The sequence below is a fragment of the Pteropus medius genome, unplaced genomic scaffold (assembly GCF_902729225.1).
Source record: "Pteropus medius unplaced genomic scaffold, Ma_sr-lr_union100, whole genome shotgun sequence".
NCBI classification, from domain to species: domain Eukaryota; kingdom Metazoa; phylum Chordata; class Mammalia; order Chiroptera; family Pteropodidae; genus Pteropus; species Pteropus medius.
In genome coordinates, this window is record NW_024352787.1 from 8,045,504 (window position 1) to 8,064,369 (window position 18,866).

The following is an 18,866-nucleotide window of genomic DNA, read 5'->3' on the forward strand; positions in this document are numbered from 1 at the left end:
AGAAAGTGGAAGTGGGTGCCTTAAAATAGTTTGCCTTAACTTGAATAGATTGATAGGAATAAAATAGAACCTAGTTTCATGACTAATGTTGTATAAAGAGTTTCAAATTATTTCCTGTGATAAAAGAGCACATTAATGTGGTCTGTGAGGTTTCTACAGGCGATCTATGAGTTTTTACAAAATATAAAGAGGACGCTTCTAATTGTTTATTAATCCTTCATCCCTTAACCCCTTACGATGTGGTTTTCTCACACAACACTCCACTAAAACCACTCTATCAGAAGTTATCAATGATGTATATTCCATCATCATCTTTTGAAATACCCATCTTACCCACAGCATTAGAATATCCTCGTAATTTTTTCATCCTTTTCCTATGCCTCTCTCCTTTGCGAGGTCTTCTTCCTCTGCAATGCTACAAAATGTGAGCAATAAAGTTTCTCCAAGGTTCCATCCTTGACTTTCTTCTTGTGCTTTTAGCATGTAGATCTTGTATTTTCTGTTCATTATCTTCCCAAGTGATTAAGATAATTTTGCGAATGAGTCTTAAAATTATATCTTGGGCTTCTCTAATTTAATCCTGACATTACGAATGCCAATTAAATATTACTACAGGTGTTAGGTTGTAGTCATTGGGAGAGTAGGAGGATGAAAAATGTAGAGATGGTCTTTTACATATAGGGAGATATGAAATTTAGAAAAACCTGTGAAACAAGGAAGGAATTGATGAATTCCATGAAAGAAGTTCTATGTACTCAAGAATATTTTGCTGTTAGGTTCTACGGTAAAAATTGATTATATTGAATCCATAAGAATGGGATTCTCAATTTATAAGAAAATGCCTTGGTCAATGAGACACTAGGAGATTTCAGGCTTACATGATATATAAGACATAAGGATGATAAATGAGTTTTGTTTTGTTATCTTTGTGGAATTGAAAGATGTATAACGGGTCAGAGAGTTAGATTAGATGAGGAATGTTTAAGATGATGGATAAAAAGGAACGCATGCAACCTGGAAACTCAGCACATCTTGAGCACTACCTATGCCTATAATTTCTCCCACTGCTATGATGGCAAATATAAGTAACCTGAAGATATCCACATTATATCTATTATATCTATTATGTGTCTACTGTCATTGCAAAAAAGGAAAACCTAAAGGGAGCAGAATAAAGCATCAAAAACAAAGTGTCTAAACTCTTTTGCATTACTCTACCTTTTTCTGATCATCCAAACCATGTTCTTCTCTTACCAATGGTACTATCATTATCATATATTAGGTTCTAATTATACCAACTTTGCCATCTTCCCTACCCCAATGCCCATATTAAATAAGTCAGTGTTTTCTGATTCTTCTAACAAAAACTTTCTTTTTTAATATATCTTTTCCATTGTTACCATTACCACCTGAGTTTAGAAACTTTCACATCATTAGACTATTATGAGGTACTTCTTCACAGATTCTACTCTATTCTATGCCCTACTTACAAGTAATTTTCAAAAAGCACTCCTTTGATTATTTCTGTCTCCCAGACTATTCTGTCTAAAATCTGCTCTGGTGCAGCAGAAGGCATAGCTTTAAAGTTACAGTGTTGTACTGGAGTTTGACTTATGGATTACTGTCCATTTTGTGGCACTATGTAGTCACTGAATGAAAATGATGGTCTCATTTTAGACTAAATTTCAATACCAAAGATCACTGCTCTAAGTAAACAGGCATGACAAAGCTGAATTGATGGTTACAAAGACAAAGCAGAATACCATTGTTAGGAATGTTCTTAGCTAAATATTACCCTTTAACTGAAACCTTCCCTGAGCAACTTTTACTAAGAAAGTCTTTAATTTTTCTGAAAACAATTATTGTTATACCTTCAGAGAACATAAAGAAGATTACAAGACCTATGAGAACTTATCACCTCCTACCCCACACTACTTGGGAAATTTCTTCATTTTACTTTTTAAATTTGAGGCTCATGCTCAGTCGATGATTTTCTTCTGTTTTATTTCCCCCCTTACACATACATATACATTTCAGCTCTGAGCACAGCTTCACAATCCTTTTAACCATATTTTGTTACCTCCCTATGCTGTTCCTGACAGTACCTATTCCAAAACTTCACACTCTACAAATTCCTCAGGCCCTCTCCCTCAAATTTTCTCCCCACCCTGTTTTCTGACACAGATGGTTCCTCTTATATTACAAGACAAATATGAAGATTGTAATTTAGCCTTATTATTGAGGGATTGAAATTTATGAGTGCAAAGAATCAGAAAAAAACTTCAATTAGGATGAAATACCCATACTGAAGAAATTAAGGAGAGGCACAAATAATTGCATTTTTATCAAAAGTGAGATAAACTAGTATGTCTAACTCTAATCCGTAGTACTAATAGAAGTCATGAAAACTGGTGATATATACCACAAAAGCTCTTGTTGAGTTTCATGTTATGGCTCTTCAACATAGATCTCACTTATTTCTAGAAAAGTTTCACACTGAAAATCTGCTGTGAAGATGCAATGGAGTACATCAGTACTTGAGCGGTATTATTTTTAAACCATTTATTGAGGCAGTCATCTGCTTTTATTGTTGAAATTTTAAACCAGTAATAATTTCAATTTTTCTATTTTTTAAAATAAATTTCACCTGTATCATTTATCTCAGAAACAGTTTGTTGAGTCCAAATAAATTATATTCTAGTTCACATACTATCCCCCTATTTATGAAAGAGAGTCATTATGGAGGCTTTCTTTATTTTATTCTGTTACATTATTTTTCTCCTTTTCTCTGGTAGTTTAATAACCAGTAAAAGCTAAAGGCCATTTGAAAATCACATTTCCTAGCAGAGGTTTAATGTAACTAAAAAATGGTAGGAATGTTCAGAATCTGAAATATAATGTACTTAGAATCTTCTCTAAAAACCTGCCTCCATCCAATGTTCTTTATCTCAGCAATAGTCACACAATAGTCACACAGCACTCTGACCATCTGCAAAAGCAAAAACCTAGGTAACGTCCTTGATAGCCCCCTATTCCTCTAATTGCATATATAACCTACCCCCAGTCCTGCTGCTTTTATCATTTGAATATTTCTCAAAATGCTCCACTTACTTTCCCCTCCACTACTATCACCCTAGTGTCTGTCATCATTCAAACTATAGCCAGTATAGTATAAATAATTAAAAGTATAAGCTTAGGAAACAGCCAATCCTGGCTGAATTCTCTGTTCTGCCTAGTCTTAGCTGTGGTCCCTTGGCATATGTTTTTAATTTCAAGTTTCTCAATCATAATGGAGCTAATATGAGTAATATTTGTATTTATTTACTTCATAGGTTTACTGTACATTAAATGAGATAATCCACACAGCGTACTTAACACAGTTTTTAGGACATACCAGAAGTTTCTAAATGTTGGTGTTTGCTTTCATCATATTAGCATGCTATATCCATTATGTTAATCAATGTATCATATTAATCATGCATTCTCTAGACTTGTGCTATCCAATATGGTAATGACTGGCCATGTGTGGCTATTGAGCTCTTGAAATGTGTATAGCATGAACTGAGATGGTCTTGTAAGTGTAAAATTCACATATATTTAAAAATTTTTGTTATTAAAAATGTCAAATATCTCAATAATAATTTTTATATTATTGGTTAAATTCTAATTCTTTGTAGATTGTGTTAAAATGTTATTAATATTCAGTTTATCTGTTTATTTTTACTATTAAATATAGTTACTAAAATATGTAAAATTATGTGTGGGGCTTACTCTTAAGGTTAGCATTATATTTCCATTAGTCAACAGTGATCTAGACTTTGCCCATTCTTTCCTATTTACACCTTCTAGAATGGCTAGCTACATTCTCCAATTTGTTTAGTTTTTTTTCTGGAGCTTTGTTCTGTTTTTTCATTTGGGACATGCTTCTTTGTCTCCATACTTTTGCTGCTTCTTTGTGTTTGTTTCTATGTATTAGCTAAGGCTGTGATGTCCCCTGGTCTTAGTACATTGGCCTTATGTAGTAGGTGTCCTGTGGGGCCCAGTCTTCCCTGGTCCCTGAGCCGGGAGCTCCAGGTGTGTCCCTTGTATGGGTTGTGTGTGACCTTCCATTGTAGTTGAGCCTTGGTTGTTGCTTGCATGTCAATGGGAGGGATTGGCCCTTGGGCTGATTGGTTTTGAGGACTGGCTGAGGAGCTGACTCAATGGAGTAGGATTCACCTTAGCAGGGCTCTGGTGCTGTCCAGTCTGCCCTTTGGGTGTGTCATCCTCAGAGGCAGAACTGGCTGTCAGAAGCTAGCCACTGAGCATGCCAGCCCCAGGGCCTCTTGTGAGGGGCTCTGCCAAAGGCCAAGTTTAGTCATAACCTATGCACTTCCTGGGGTCACCTGGCAAGAATCGCCAAGCAATATGCAGATGGACACCACCAATGCTAGCTTAGAGGTGCCTCAAGAGGCCACACTGCAAACTGAGGCTGGCTGCTGCTCGTGCTGGGCTTGGGGCTGCTCAGCAAGAGGTATGGGGCACACTGAGGTCAGATGCTGTTTGTTTGGGTTTTGTAAATCTTTGAGAGATTTTAGGCAAGTCCACAGCATGAGCCAAGACAGGCCATTTGTATGGAAAAGCCACTAGAGGTGGCTTGAGTGGGCCAGCAAGTTGGGTGGGATGGGGTCTCAATTCTCAACAGCCACAGGCCTGTATGGGGACCAGCTCACTTTGCATCTTTACCTCTCCTATCAATCTGGAGATGGCCTCTTCTGTATGTCCCCTTTTGTAGGCCTTCTGTTCAGCTAGAATTCAAGCAACTCCCATTGATGGCTGTTCTGGAGTTTAGTTATAATTTTGATGCAGTCATAAGAGGAGGCAAGCACAGCATTTACCTACTCCACCATCTTGACCAAAACTTTTTCTTAGTCTCTTTATGTTTTATTATTTTTCTGATTTAATGTCTTGTCTAGGGCCTCAGATCTGTGTTGAACAATAGTGGTGATAGCAGGCTTCTCTGTCTTGACACTCATCTGAACAAGAACTAATCTAAAATGTCTCCATTAAATATGATGCTTACTATATATATATATATATATATATATAGTGTAGATATCCTTTCTTTTAAGTATCTTTCTCTTTCCTCATTTGCTAAGAATTTTTATCTTAAATGTGTAATAAATCATATTGAATACTTTTCAGTTGAAAGATTATATATTTTTTTGTACTTTGGCAAGTTAACGTGGTGGTTTTTAATTACGCAAATAGATTTGGGAGCTGAATAATCCCTACATAATTTGGATTAACTTTACTTGACCACGGTCTATTTCAATGTACTGTTAGATTTAGTTAGCTGGTATGAGGATTTTTGCTTTTATGTTCATGAGTAAAATTGACCAATAATTTAGTTCTTTTGTAATGTCATTACCCAGTTTGGATACCCAGTTTATATTAGCCTCATAAAATGTTTTGGGAAGCTTTCTTTTTTTCTATTTTTTAGAAAGGAAAATTGTATGAAATTCATGTTCCTGGAAAACTTACAGAACTCACAGCTAAAAGTATTTGGTCTTTATTTATTTTTTTGAGGGAAGAAAAGTTTTGTCCAGAAAATAGTTTCATCTAACTTTTCAAGCTTTTGATATATAGTTGTCCATTACACACTTGTAGAATTTTGTCCATTATACACTTGTAGAATTTTTTGAGGGAAGAAAAGTTTTGTCCAGAAAATAGTTTCATCTAACTTTTCAAGGTTTTGATATATAGTTGTCCATTACACACTTGTAGAATTTTGCTTATATTTAGTTATTTCCCTATATTCATTCTGCACATTGTTAATTTGCATCTTCTCTCGCTTTTTAAATGTAATTGATATCACTAAGTTTATTTTTCAGTCTTTCCACATAGCCTCATTTTTGTTTCCTTTTTCACTACTTTATCTATACTTATAATTATGTACTCTTCTCTTTTTTATTTTTTATTTACTATGTTCTTTTCCAAGCTGATTGAGATTATAGTTAATTTGTTTTTCATCTTTCATATATTCTGAATAATGTTTGTAAATTTATACATTTTCCTCTACATTTCAGCAGCAAATAGATTTTGAGTCAGTGTTTTCATTATCATTCAAATGTAAGAATTTCAAAATTTACCATATAATTACTGCTTTAAACCAATAATTAGTAATACATTAGTTTTTTAAAATTTTCCTAGTTTTTATTTCTATTTTTATTTCATTTGTAGTTAATATAGATTTTATTGCATTTGTAGTTATAATATAGATTGTATGTTGTTAATTATTTGAAATTTTTTGAAACTTTTGGGGACAAGTACATCATCATCATTAATGAACATTTGATATGTGTTTGAAAATAATATGCATTCTATGTTCATTTGATATAAAGTTTTAGACGTATCGATTTGGATTTGATCAAACTTACTTGTTATCCCACTGAAATCATCTCTACCCTTATTGTTTCCATGCATCATAAATTCATTTCCAGAAATTTTGTGTTGTTTTACTGCAACTCTTCATATCAGATATCAGGTATTGGTTTTTATACTTTGAGGCTATACTCTCGGTTACATATTGATAATTATAATCTTTCTGGTTGTAATTTCTAGTTATGTTTTAAAAATGTATATAAATAATATCTCTCTTTGATGACAGTTCTCACTTTAACCTTTACTCTTTTTTTGATATTTAAATTTCTAATCGATATTTTCCAGATATATCTTTTTTATGCCTTCTTTATAAATTTTTCTGCATCTTTAGACAACATTAGTTTTTATTTTTAATACAATGTGAGACTCATCATCTTCTGATTGTTAAGTTTTATCTATTTTAATTAGTCAGTTCTACCACATATTATTTTTATCATTATTTTGTTAGAAGATGTTACCGTACTCTTATTTTATGTTTTCTACCTACTGTAATTTATTTTGTTTCTCATTTCTTTGATTTTGATTAGACATTTCTTATGAATTAACTACATGCATTTTATTTTTGTTATTTTGATGGTCATTATTCATTTATTAAAATTCTTTCAACAAATATTTTTTGGCCTGGGCAATGCTCTCAGCAGTGGGGGAATAAAACAGATTAGTATTTTGTTTATGTTCCCCTATCAATATCTATTATCTTCTTAACAACAATGTTTTCCCTTTGAACAGGACAAAATGTTAACACAATTCCCTCTTCCATCTTCCTCTCTTCCCACAATTTCCATGACATTGGTATCATCTGAAGTTTTAGTTTTGTATTTTTTTACTTACATAAGTGATTCAATTATTACTTATTTATACATTAATAAATTCTACCTTGTTTTTCACATGCTTATTTATACATTATTTATACATTATAAATTTATACATTAATAAATTCTTATTTATACATTAATAAATTCTACCTTGTTTTTCACATGCTCTTCCCTTCTGTAGCAATTTGTTGCTTATGGAATCAATTTCTTCCTTTCAAAAGTTAAATCTTTAAGAACTTTTTTAAAGAGATTCTTCCCATTGCTTATCTCTCTAAAGCTGTCTGATATTGAATACAATATCAGGTTCAAATCCTTTTTATTAAAACTTTCCTGCATTCAGTGTTGCTGTTGTCAAGACTAACAGGTACTGGATTTCAGTTTCTTTCTAAAAGACAAGTTTTAGCTTCTCTTTGAAAATCACGAGTTTTCCTTTGTTTTTAATAATGCTAAAAGTCACTATAATGTATCTAAATGAAGTTTTTTTCTATTTATCTCTCTTAATCAGTTTTTTATGTGCCCTTTTAAACTAAAGTCTTACATTTTTCATTAATTTTAACAAATTATCAGTATTTTTTCCTTCAAATATTTTCTCTATATGTGTATTTTGTCTCTCCTTCTAGATGGGTGTTGCCATTTCTATTGTTAGTCTCTATAACTTTATATTATTTTATTCATTCCATCTCTTTATTCCCTGTTAATACTTTCTGAAAGAATTCTTTAACTTTATCTTTCAGGTCAGTAAATCATTCTTCAAGTATATTCAACGAGCTCTCTTCACTGGCAATAAATAACTAGAAAATGAAATAGAAAATAAATCCATTTTTGATAACAACAAAAACTACCAATTGCCTAGGAAACAATCTAGCAAAGATTACCTAAGAGGTATAGATACTTTTAAAAATTCTATTAAAAGATATCAAAGTATATCTGAATGAACTATAGTGCACTCTTGAATACAATTGAATAAAATTTTAAAGATTTTAATTGTCTTCAAATTAATCTATAAATTCATTGCTTTTCAATTCAATAGCACAGATAATTTTGGAAATTTGACAAATTTATTACAAAATTTATACAGAAAGATAAATTTCCATGAATTGCCAAAGAATTTTCAAAAAGTATAAAAAAATTCACACAAATTGATATTAAGACAGATTATAACACCAAATGATAGAATCATTATTGTGGTACTAGTGCAGGGACAGACTCATTGATGGAAGGAAATGAAAAGTAATGATTGGAACAGTTTACTTGTTATATGATAGAAGATATATCATGTGATTTTGAAGAATGATGAATATTTTTGTATGAGACTACAAACTTTATTTGCTATTTAAAGAAAATAAAACTGTACTTCTAGTATCTAACATTACAAAAAATAAATAAATAAATAACCTCAGATGAATAAAAAACCTAAATATGAAAGTAAACAACTGAATCGATCAAAGATTATGTTTACTGGGGCAAGATATAATGTCTAAATCACAAGAGAAAAGCCAACATAATTTGATTTTTGACTAATGCAAGAATTGGGCAAGATAAATAAGAATTCCTATTAATAATGGTCACTCACACGGTTTTCTGTTCCTTGCAAGCAGACCATAAGAGAGTACTGAGCAGGTTTATTATGAAGTATTCTTGACACTTGTGAAAGGGAGAGAAGGGAAGAAAAGATTGGGTTAGAGGGAAAAGTAATGCTATGATATCAATAAAGGTTTTTTCTCTGAAGCTAGAGAGAAGCTGGGCCCAAATATTGACTGGTCACTGGATGCAGGCTGCCCTGGGAAAGGAGTATGAATTTGGGTGAAACAATTATCTTTAGGCAAGGTAATTCCTAATGAGCAATGATTATTATGGGATGTCTGCAAGTATCCCTTTTCATCTCTGGGTGAATAAGCCCTTAGGTCCCAAGCAAGGATCTTAGTAGGTACATCACAGAGTCTATTTTAGTCATAAGACTGAGATTACAGTGACAGCCTAGGATTAAACACTTAAATAATAAAAATTAATATATAAAACAACCAGTGAATCCCATGGAATATAGTAAAAAATAATGAAAGGAGAAAATAAAATAATGGAAGTAAAAACTTGAATGTTTAATAAGTATACAATTATCCTAATTTGAGGAGGTATGTGTTAAGGATGTTGATCATAGCATTGTTTGGTTTGGAAGGCCATGATAAATTAACTGGTATCAAATTTATCCTGTTATCCTTAAAGAAATAAGCAATTGCACTACCTGGTATTTATCCAAAGAAAACCAAAACAATAATTTGTAAAGATCTATGCACCCCTATGTTCATGGCAGCACAATTTACAATAGCCAAGATATGGAAGCCATCTAAATGCCCATCAACAGACAATTGGATAAAGAAGTTATGGTTTATATATACAGTGGAATATTACTGAGCCATTACAAAATGAAATCCTACCATTCATAATGACCCGGATAAACCTAGAGATTATTATACTGAGTGAAATAAGTCAGACAGAGAAAGATAAATACCATATGATTTCACTTATATGTAGAATCTAAGGAACAAAAAGAACAAACTATTAAAAAACAGACTCACAAATATAGAGGACCATCTAGTGATGGCCAGAGGGGAGGGGGTTTGGGGAGCTGGGAGAAAGGGGTGAAGGGTTAAAGAAGCACAAATTCGTAGGTGATAGAGGGTCCATTGGGGTGGAAAGCATGGCAGAGGGAATGCAATTAGATGTAATGGCTAGGTGGAGAGTTAGAGGAGAGAAAGAGCAATTAGGGAGATCGTTTTATAAACTATATAAATGTCTAACCAATGTACTGTATACTTGAAACTAATAATAAAACAAAATTTAAAAAGAAAAGGAAATATACATGAAACTGAAAAAAAAAGAAATATAAATGGTGATTAATATATATAAAGTAACTGTCTGCAGTCATTGGATGGAACCAGTCCAGAACTACAATTTTAAAGAAGAGGAAAGCATCTGAAGTGAGTCCCATATTCTCCCTTGCTTTCTGTCTGAAGGTATTTCTGAATTCACAGCAAAGGGAAATAGAGTACAGAGAATGAAAGTCTGACTGTACAGAGGAAACCAATGTGAACATGGGGCTGTTGAAGTGGCTGCGATTGCAAGGGGGTAGAACATTGGAGAGGAAGTAAGCAAGGGGGAACACCTCTAAAATCTGCATAATTATTTCCTCAGGTTCTTGGCCAACTTCTAAACTACCCATGTACAGAATGAGACTCAAAGAGAGAGCTAGTATTTATTGCTTCCTATATTTTTTTGATATTAATAATTAATTTTTAGTTTTATTTTACTGTGATTAGAGAACAATGGTCTTTATTAATTCCCCAAGAAGGAAAGTATCAGGCCATCCAACCACAGAGTCTCTCAAGATGGTTGCCAGATGCAAGCACCAAAGCTTTTTAAGGCAAGAGGGTTAGTAAAACAAAGGCACTGCTGCTGCAACTAGTCCCAAGACCATAACTGATATTCATCACCATACTCCTCCACCACTCATTTTACATTTGCTTCACTCTTGGTCATCTTTTTGTCTGGTCTGAGTACCTTGCTTGGTAGGGAGACTCAGAATTTTACTCCTTAGGTGTAAGCCCTTAGTTTCCTTTTTTTTGGTGTGGGTGGCAGGCATCTTACAATATAGACCTCCAATTATCCACATTTCCCACTATTTAAACTCTGATGCGGTGCATTAAATCACATGCATTAAATTACAACTATCCTTGTGTGGCTGGTAGAATATGACAGAAGTGATAAGGCCTGACTTCCTAGATCATAAAAGGCACTGCAGCTTTTGCCTTGATCTCTTCGAACACTAACTATTGGAGCTCTGAACCACCATGTAAAGCCATCTAACTACCTTGAGGGTAATATGATAGAGAGACCACATGCAGAGGCTTTAAATCACATGAGTCCATGAAAACACACGAAGATACTTGGACAAGCCCCAGCTATTCTAGTCTCTATGTATTGAAATCATCCCAGCTGAGATCCCAGAGAAATCACATAGCAGTGATAAGATCCCTATTGAGCTCTGCCCAGATTATAAACTCACAAAATATATATTGTTTTTGTTTTTAGCCATTAAATTTTACACTATGATAGATACCAAAACACTTTTTTCTAACCATGGTTGCTAAGTTATCCATTTATAGTTATCAAAGACATAAAAGCTCATAAATTCAGTAAGTGTGGACAACATCCTCTATATCCACATTGTGCAGCAGCTGTAGCCTATCCTGGTAATTAGGGTTGATTACTACCATCAATATTATAACTCCTTTTCTTTTTTCTTTTTCTTTTTGCTTACTAGTTCACCAACAGGAGAATTAGCATCAGTCCTGTTTGGTTTAGCATCCACATATCACACCAATCCATCTTTGCATTAGTCTAAATTCTTCCCTTCTATATTAGTTGATTGTTAGGAATACCCCAAGGCAAAGGTATAAGTTGAGATAAAAATATCAGTTCAGCACAAGTAAGTGACATGGAAATCTGGCCATCTGTTTGTGTAATTTACTAGTACATTTAGGATATGCTCAGGCTGAAATCCAAATGCTTTTTTCTGCACCTGCCCAACATTATGAAATGATGGATCTGATAATATTAAGCTCAAGAAGGAAATCCCAGTGCCATAGTCACTTAGCATCCCATGGTCAGGCTATCATTTTCTAGCAGGATCCAAATCATGGCAGGAATTGTCAAAATTGAAACTAGTTTTCTGACATAGAAGACATGATCTTCCTCCAAATCCTAAATATTCATTAGAGACTTTGCACAACAATTTTTCCTTCACAGATATATCTAACTCTGTCAGACCTGCTGAGTCATAAGGCTCAAGTGGTTAGGCACCTCAGGCCATATGCCTGCAGAATTCTTTCTTCCTGTAGGCTCCACTCAAAATGGACAACTTCCAAGTTACCAAATACATGCGGCATAGCAATATTCTCAAGGTTAGTATATGCTACTCCCCAAATCAGAAGAGTCCTATCAAACACTGTGCCTCTATCAGGGGGATCGAAAGGTACAAAAATTTGTCCTTAGTCTTAGAAGAAATGTGGCATGACAAATCACTGGAACTCCCAAACTGTGCCAGTCCCCTGAATCATAAAGCTTATCTCCAACTCTCTGTCACATGTGTCTTACTAGGATATACAGTGTACTTTCAATTTACTGCTCACAAATCAGATTACCACGACATCATCAATGTCTAGTGTTATGTTCTTGGACTATCACGATGATTGAGATATCTGAATTCACTACTGTGACAAAGAGGACAGTTAGTATATTCCTGAACTAAGGAGTCAATGTGAACTTTTATTCTTGCCATGTGAATAAAAACCAAACAATCCTTCTTAGTGAAAAGAATTGGAAAAAATATATATTTATCTGCAAGATCAGTAGTCCTACAAGTGCAAAAGCCTATGTTAATCTACTATCACTTAACCAATTGGTAGCACTAATAGCATCTTCTGTGGCAGATGGTATAATATAGCAGCTGTGCTTGGGGCTGCCACTTGGATAAATTTATAGTAATATCTACATCTGCCAAGATTCACTTTATTTTTGCAGGATACATATAGGTGAATTGAATGAAAATATTATGTGAACCGTCACCCCTACATCCTCTAAGACACTGGTAGTGGTATTAATCTCAGCAGTGCTTCCCATAATATAGCATTATTTCCGATTTATAATTTTCCTAAAGGTAGGAGTGTGGTTTTCAGGGCTTCCACTTGATTGTTGATGCTCAAGTGGCTCTTACTCCACAGGCCATAGTATACAGGTTCTGCCAGCTGCTAAATATTTCTCTCTCAATAATGCATATGGGAACTAAGGAAATAACCACAAGTTAGATCCAAAGATACTTGGATATATTGTGAAATGGACTTGAGCCAAACTCCACATGGCCTTCATGAGCTCCCATTTAACCAGAGAATCATAGTGGTGTTTCAGATTCCATGGCATCTGTGTCAGCTTGCACCTATCCAACAGTCCTAGAAATGTGTAGATTTTCTAATTCCTTAGTGTTCGGTTACCACGGAAATGGTTCCAGGCTCCTCTGGAGAGTAATCGAGAGAATATTTACTGTATAAATTTCATGTAGCATTTCAGGCTTCTTCCTCAAGAGAACCACATGCTTCAATCAATGATTGAGAACTGACTTAGATCTGGAAATTGAGTGAGGAGACATGATTTCTCATTTTAGCAGCTGATGTCAATTTTTTTACCTATCATCTTTTTTTCCCCTTTCTCTCCCTTTGTCAATGGTATTTTCCCATCTATCTCATGTCTAAGAACACCATGACCTATTAGCTATTACCACAAATCCCTGAAGGTCGAGGCAAATTGATGGCAAGCTGGTAATTACATCAACCTTGTCACTGATAATTAAGTGCTATGCCTTGGCCTCGTCCCTATTGATATTAAAGAATTCAGTTCAATAGCAACAATTGACACTGTCAGCCACAGCTTGCAGAGTGCAGCCACCACCAACCAAGCTTCTGAAAGATGTTAGTGCCCACTAGGCAGTGCACTTCTTATGGAGTGTCTTCTGGTCCCACCCGGGATCTTAATCAAGTGATGGGTGCTCAAGTCTTACACAGTAAATCTCTTCTAAAATTACCATCTCTCTGAGTCTTCTTACAAATTCTACAGTACCATATAAGGAAGATCCAGCTTTTTCTGCATATTTGTCATATTCAAGCTTTAAGGAGCTATTGTAGCAAAATGTTTTGTGATAAGACTTCAATGTCATTACTAGATCATCTAATTCTGAGATTTGCGTGAGTGCTTCCATTCAATAAATTCTCCCATATCCAGCTTTATGTTCTACTCCTTGTGGAATAACTCTCTGAAGCTCTACTCTCACATTTTTTTCTTAGGTTTCTGCCAGTACTTTCTATGCAGTGTGTCAATTCCTTTGGTACATAAAATATTTTCATTTTAGAGGTGAGTTGTACCTCCCAGCTCAGATTGTGCTCAGACCTAACCCTATCTATTGACTTGAGGCAATAAAGAGAAGAAGATAGACCATGAGGGAACACACTATCTTGAGAGGCACCTGCTTCAGATGGTAACATTGCATAGTCTCCTGTGGCTAGGGGAAGAAGGCTTTTTCTGAATGGTTCAGGGAATTTGAGAATTAAAGATTTTCAGGCTTGTCTACTCATCTGACCCCGTTCTGGGTCTCAATGTCATATTTCTTTCCTATAAAGCCATTAACTTTAGCATAGGGACCTCCTGAGCTATGCATGCTGGGAGCACTGAAGTTCAACCATCCTTTCATTAGATTATGAGCCTGATTGTCATTACATTCTGCTCTGATACAACAAGAGAGTCTCCCTAAAAACTGCTGGAAGGCCTCTGGATTTCACATTGTTCCTCGTGTTGTCATTGGCTGATCTAAGCTTAGTATTTTACTTTTTTAAAGATTTATAATTACATTAAGAGCAACCGACCAACACAATTTTTATAATTATTGCTGACTCCATATTTTTAAAATACCACAATGATCACATTTTCTAGGCCTCTTTTCACCTGTATTTTATTCCAAAGCAACAAAGGCAAAAGCCCTAGTAATCATGGTGCCATTGCCAGTCAGGAATTTTTAGCCTTCTATCACCAGTAGTACTGAAATCCTTATTGCTGTCAAACAGGTGAGTAATACAGCTCTAAAATCCTGACTTTAAAGATAGATGATAATAGGAATATTCTTCATAAGAATATTCCCATTATCAGCTATCTTGCCCTGAGATTTCCAGAAAACAAAACCTAAGGCAGACTTATATAATGCTATATTGTAAGATAATGCATTCTCAGGATATATATGACTGATGAAATAAAGGGAGTGAAGTAAGGGCGAAAGCCAATACAAGGATGAGTTAACATGTTGGCCACCGCCTAGTATGGCTGCTTTCTCATTCATGTGGCATCACCTTTCAAGAGGACACATAGATGAGTGACTGTGAAGGCCTTTTATCCAGGAAAAGAAGGGTAAAGAATTTGTCCATTCTCTCTTGTGTCCCTTTGGCCAAAGTTATACTCTATGGAAAATTAAGTCTCTTACACGTTTAGCTTGCTCATGAATGAGGGAAGCAAGAAGACCCTATTACACCTCATACCTCAGCATCAACATGAAAGCCTTGGACAGGAGGCAAGAGGTACGTGGTTTGGACATGAGGCAGGGTTATGCCTGCATGAAGTTGATTAATGTCCATGCAAAGCAGCCCTTGGTCTGAAACAAATGGCCAAATGTCCAGAGACAGACAAAATCCAAAAGATATGATGTGGTCCTTGCACATTTAAATCTTTTTGTTTAAATTTTATTATATTACTGAAAGGAACACATAATTAGATGAACTTTACCTGTCAATATTTAGAACAGAATTTTGCTGTGGGATTACTTTATATTCTTTTGTAAAGGTCTTGATTATGTAATTTTTAGCTTTAACTTTAACAGAGAAATGTAATTTTTAATCTCCCTCTAATGTAAGACAAGAAATTTAATGTGCTTTTATTGACCCATCCCTGTGCTTACAGATCTTTGTTAATTAATATGGGGTATAAATGATAGGTTAGTGGTATATACTGTAATTGTTTTTTCCAATTATATATCTTCTTTTACAAGTGACATTACATTCGAGTCATATTACCATGTATACAGAAATTAACTGCATTCACCATAAGAACATTCATTCAAAACTTTCCAATTTATCACTTCTCCATATTTAATTTTTGACTGACCTGATATATGTGTTTGAGCAAACTTTTCAGAGGTTCTGTGTCAATGCTATAACTTACAAATATTTACATATCAGAAAATAGAACACTTGCCGCCTGCTCCCAGGCCTATCGCTTTGCAGAAAAGGAAAAAAATGAAACAACAAAAAGACAATGAATATTTTTAATATTTGATGTTGCAAAGGTTTAATTTTAAAGCAAGCCTGGACTCTGCTTTAGATTTCTTCTATCTTTTTGTGGCCTCTACATATTTTGGGGCCTGGAATTTAATAAGACAATTTCTTTACCATTAACATTGGGCAAAGTTCATCAAGATATTTGTGTTACTAAATGTTTTCAATTAGATTGCTTCGGTTTTAGATATTTTAAAAATAATTTATTCTACTTCTTATAGTAAAATTATTTCCAGAAGTGTTTTAGAATAATTCTCCCCTTCTCCTATGTTGAAGAATTTTTAAGTCAGTTTGTTTGCATCTGTTTTCTTTACTCAGGGTAGGTGTTGTTTATTTGCCTGTATGCTGTTCTTTGTGCTCATTCTTGACTAAGGATTGCTCATTCCTATTTAATTGGTCTCATTTAGACTATTAAAAGAGAACATGAATTCCTATAGATGTCTTTCACTGCCTACTTCAGTACTGATAGAAGCCTCCTTGTATTCTTAAAGTGGAAAGCAAACTGATACACATGGCTTTTAGAATAATTTCTAGCTTTTAGCAAGCTCGGCTGTAGTGACCTTGGATCTTATTTTGCATGGTTCTCTGATTTTCACGATGAGGATTTATTTCTGGATTAATCTGACTGTTTTTACTTAAATTTTTTTCTCCTTAAGTAATATATTAAAATCCTATACCTCTTAAGCATTGCTCATAAACACTGTCCTTGCCTACGATTAACACCACGTGACAACTTTCCATGTACCACTTTATCCCTAATCTCTCTTTTCTACCCCCTCAGCTTTATTGAGGTATAATTGACAACTAAAATTGTATTTATTTAAGGTGCTCAACAACACTGATGTTTTGATTTACTTCATAAAACAATCACTAGAATCACGCTAATTCACATCTCCGTCATTTCATTCAGTTACCATTTTATAAATTATTTTATTTGTGGTGAGAACACATGATTTACTCTTAGCAAATTTCACTCAAGTTCAATTATTGCTAAACCTTTTTGTTTCCTTTGCCTACAAACCTCCCCAGTGACTCCCTACCCCTAGTCCCTCTTTATTCATATCCCTTTACTGGAAATTGAATTTTTTGAGGGTTTGAGAGCTATAGGTACCGAGAGGGTAGTAAAGTCTAAGGAGGCAGTGTCTCTAGCTACCACTAAAAACAAATTATCTTTCAATAAATGAATGACTGTTCAAATTTGTGGTTGGCAAAATCCCTGTCTCTATACCAGGGATGGGTACTAGGTGTGAACTGTAACTTCACTCAGTCTTCCTCCATTTAGGTACTGCTCACATTTGAGGGACAAAATATGTGAGGGCCTCCAATTGTTTCTCAGTCTAGCCAGTATTCTGGGAGAAACCTCTCCCAGATTGAGAAAGTTGTTTCTCTTCTTTTTAAGTATTGTTTTGACTTAATAAGTTTTCCTCTTCCTTCACATTAACCAAAGGTTCAGAGAGGTTATTTCAAGAATTGCTTATGTAGTGTTTAGAGTGACCATTTTTATTCTCAGAACAAACAGCATCTCCTTCAATAATGATTTTGATCAAGGAAATGTAATTTTAGGGCTTAAGTTACTAATCAGTGAAATGGTTATATTACATTTTCCCCCTAACTTAAACATCTCTGGATATTACTTTGTGATATTTTGACTTATAAGGAGAAATATATATTTGTTCTTTGTTTTTAGTTCATGGCTCACAGCTTCCAAAATTCTTGGAACTTCCTGAGGCATAAGAGCAATGTGAACATGTTTTGTTATATTTGGTCACCTGTCCTCAGTTTCTGAAATTACTTCAGAGCTATAAAGGCAAAGTAGGTGTACTGTTATTCATAACAAGCTCCTTTCCACCATTAGGTTTATGTTAATGAGGTGACTTTCAGAAAGCATCTAAGAATGGGGAATGGTTGCCATGGGAACCAACCATGTGATTAGAAGATTGGTACTTTCAGTCTCCACCTCCCAACATCTGGGTAGGGGAGTCAAGCTGGAAGTTGAATCAATCACCAGCGGTCAATGATTTAATCAGTTGTGCCTACATAATAAAGCCTCCATAAAACTCAAAAGGGCAGGGTTCAAATTCCTTTTGGGTTGGTGAACACAGGGAGACTTGAGGAGTGGCATGCTCAAAGGGAACATGGAAGCTCTTCTCCATATCTTGCCCTATGCATCTCTTTCATCTTGCTATTTCTGAGTTTTCATCTTTTTATAATATACTGGTAATGTGGTAGGTAAACTAGTTTCCTGAGTTCTGTGAACCACTCTAGCAAATTAATCAAACCCGAGGAGTGGACTGTCGTCGCCTTCAATCTATAGCCCATTGGTCAGAAGCAGAAGTAAAAACTTGAACTTGCGATTACCATCTAAGGGTAGGGTGGGCAGTGTAATGGAACTGAGTCCTTAACCTGTGGAATCTGATACTGTCTCTGGGTAGATAGTATCAGAATTGAGTTAAACTGTAGAGCAAATGGGTATCCAAGAATTGCCTTTTTGTGTGGAACCCCCGCAACCTCCACCATCGAAATTAGATGCAGAATCCTTTATAATTGTTCTCAGTACTCAGAGTAGCTAAGCAACAGCCAGAACAGAAGTCCTAGAGTCAGAGAGAAAGACATAGCCTGGCTCTATAAAGTAATGTCTCTTTAATAGGATATTTACCATCAGATAAAGTAAATGGAGGAAAGTTCATAGCGATAAACACCTATATTA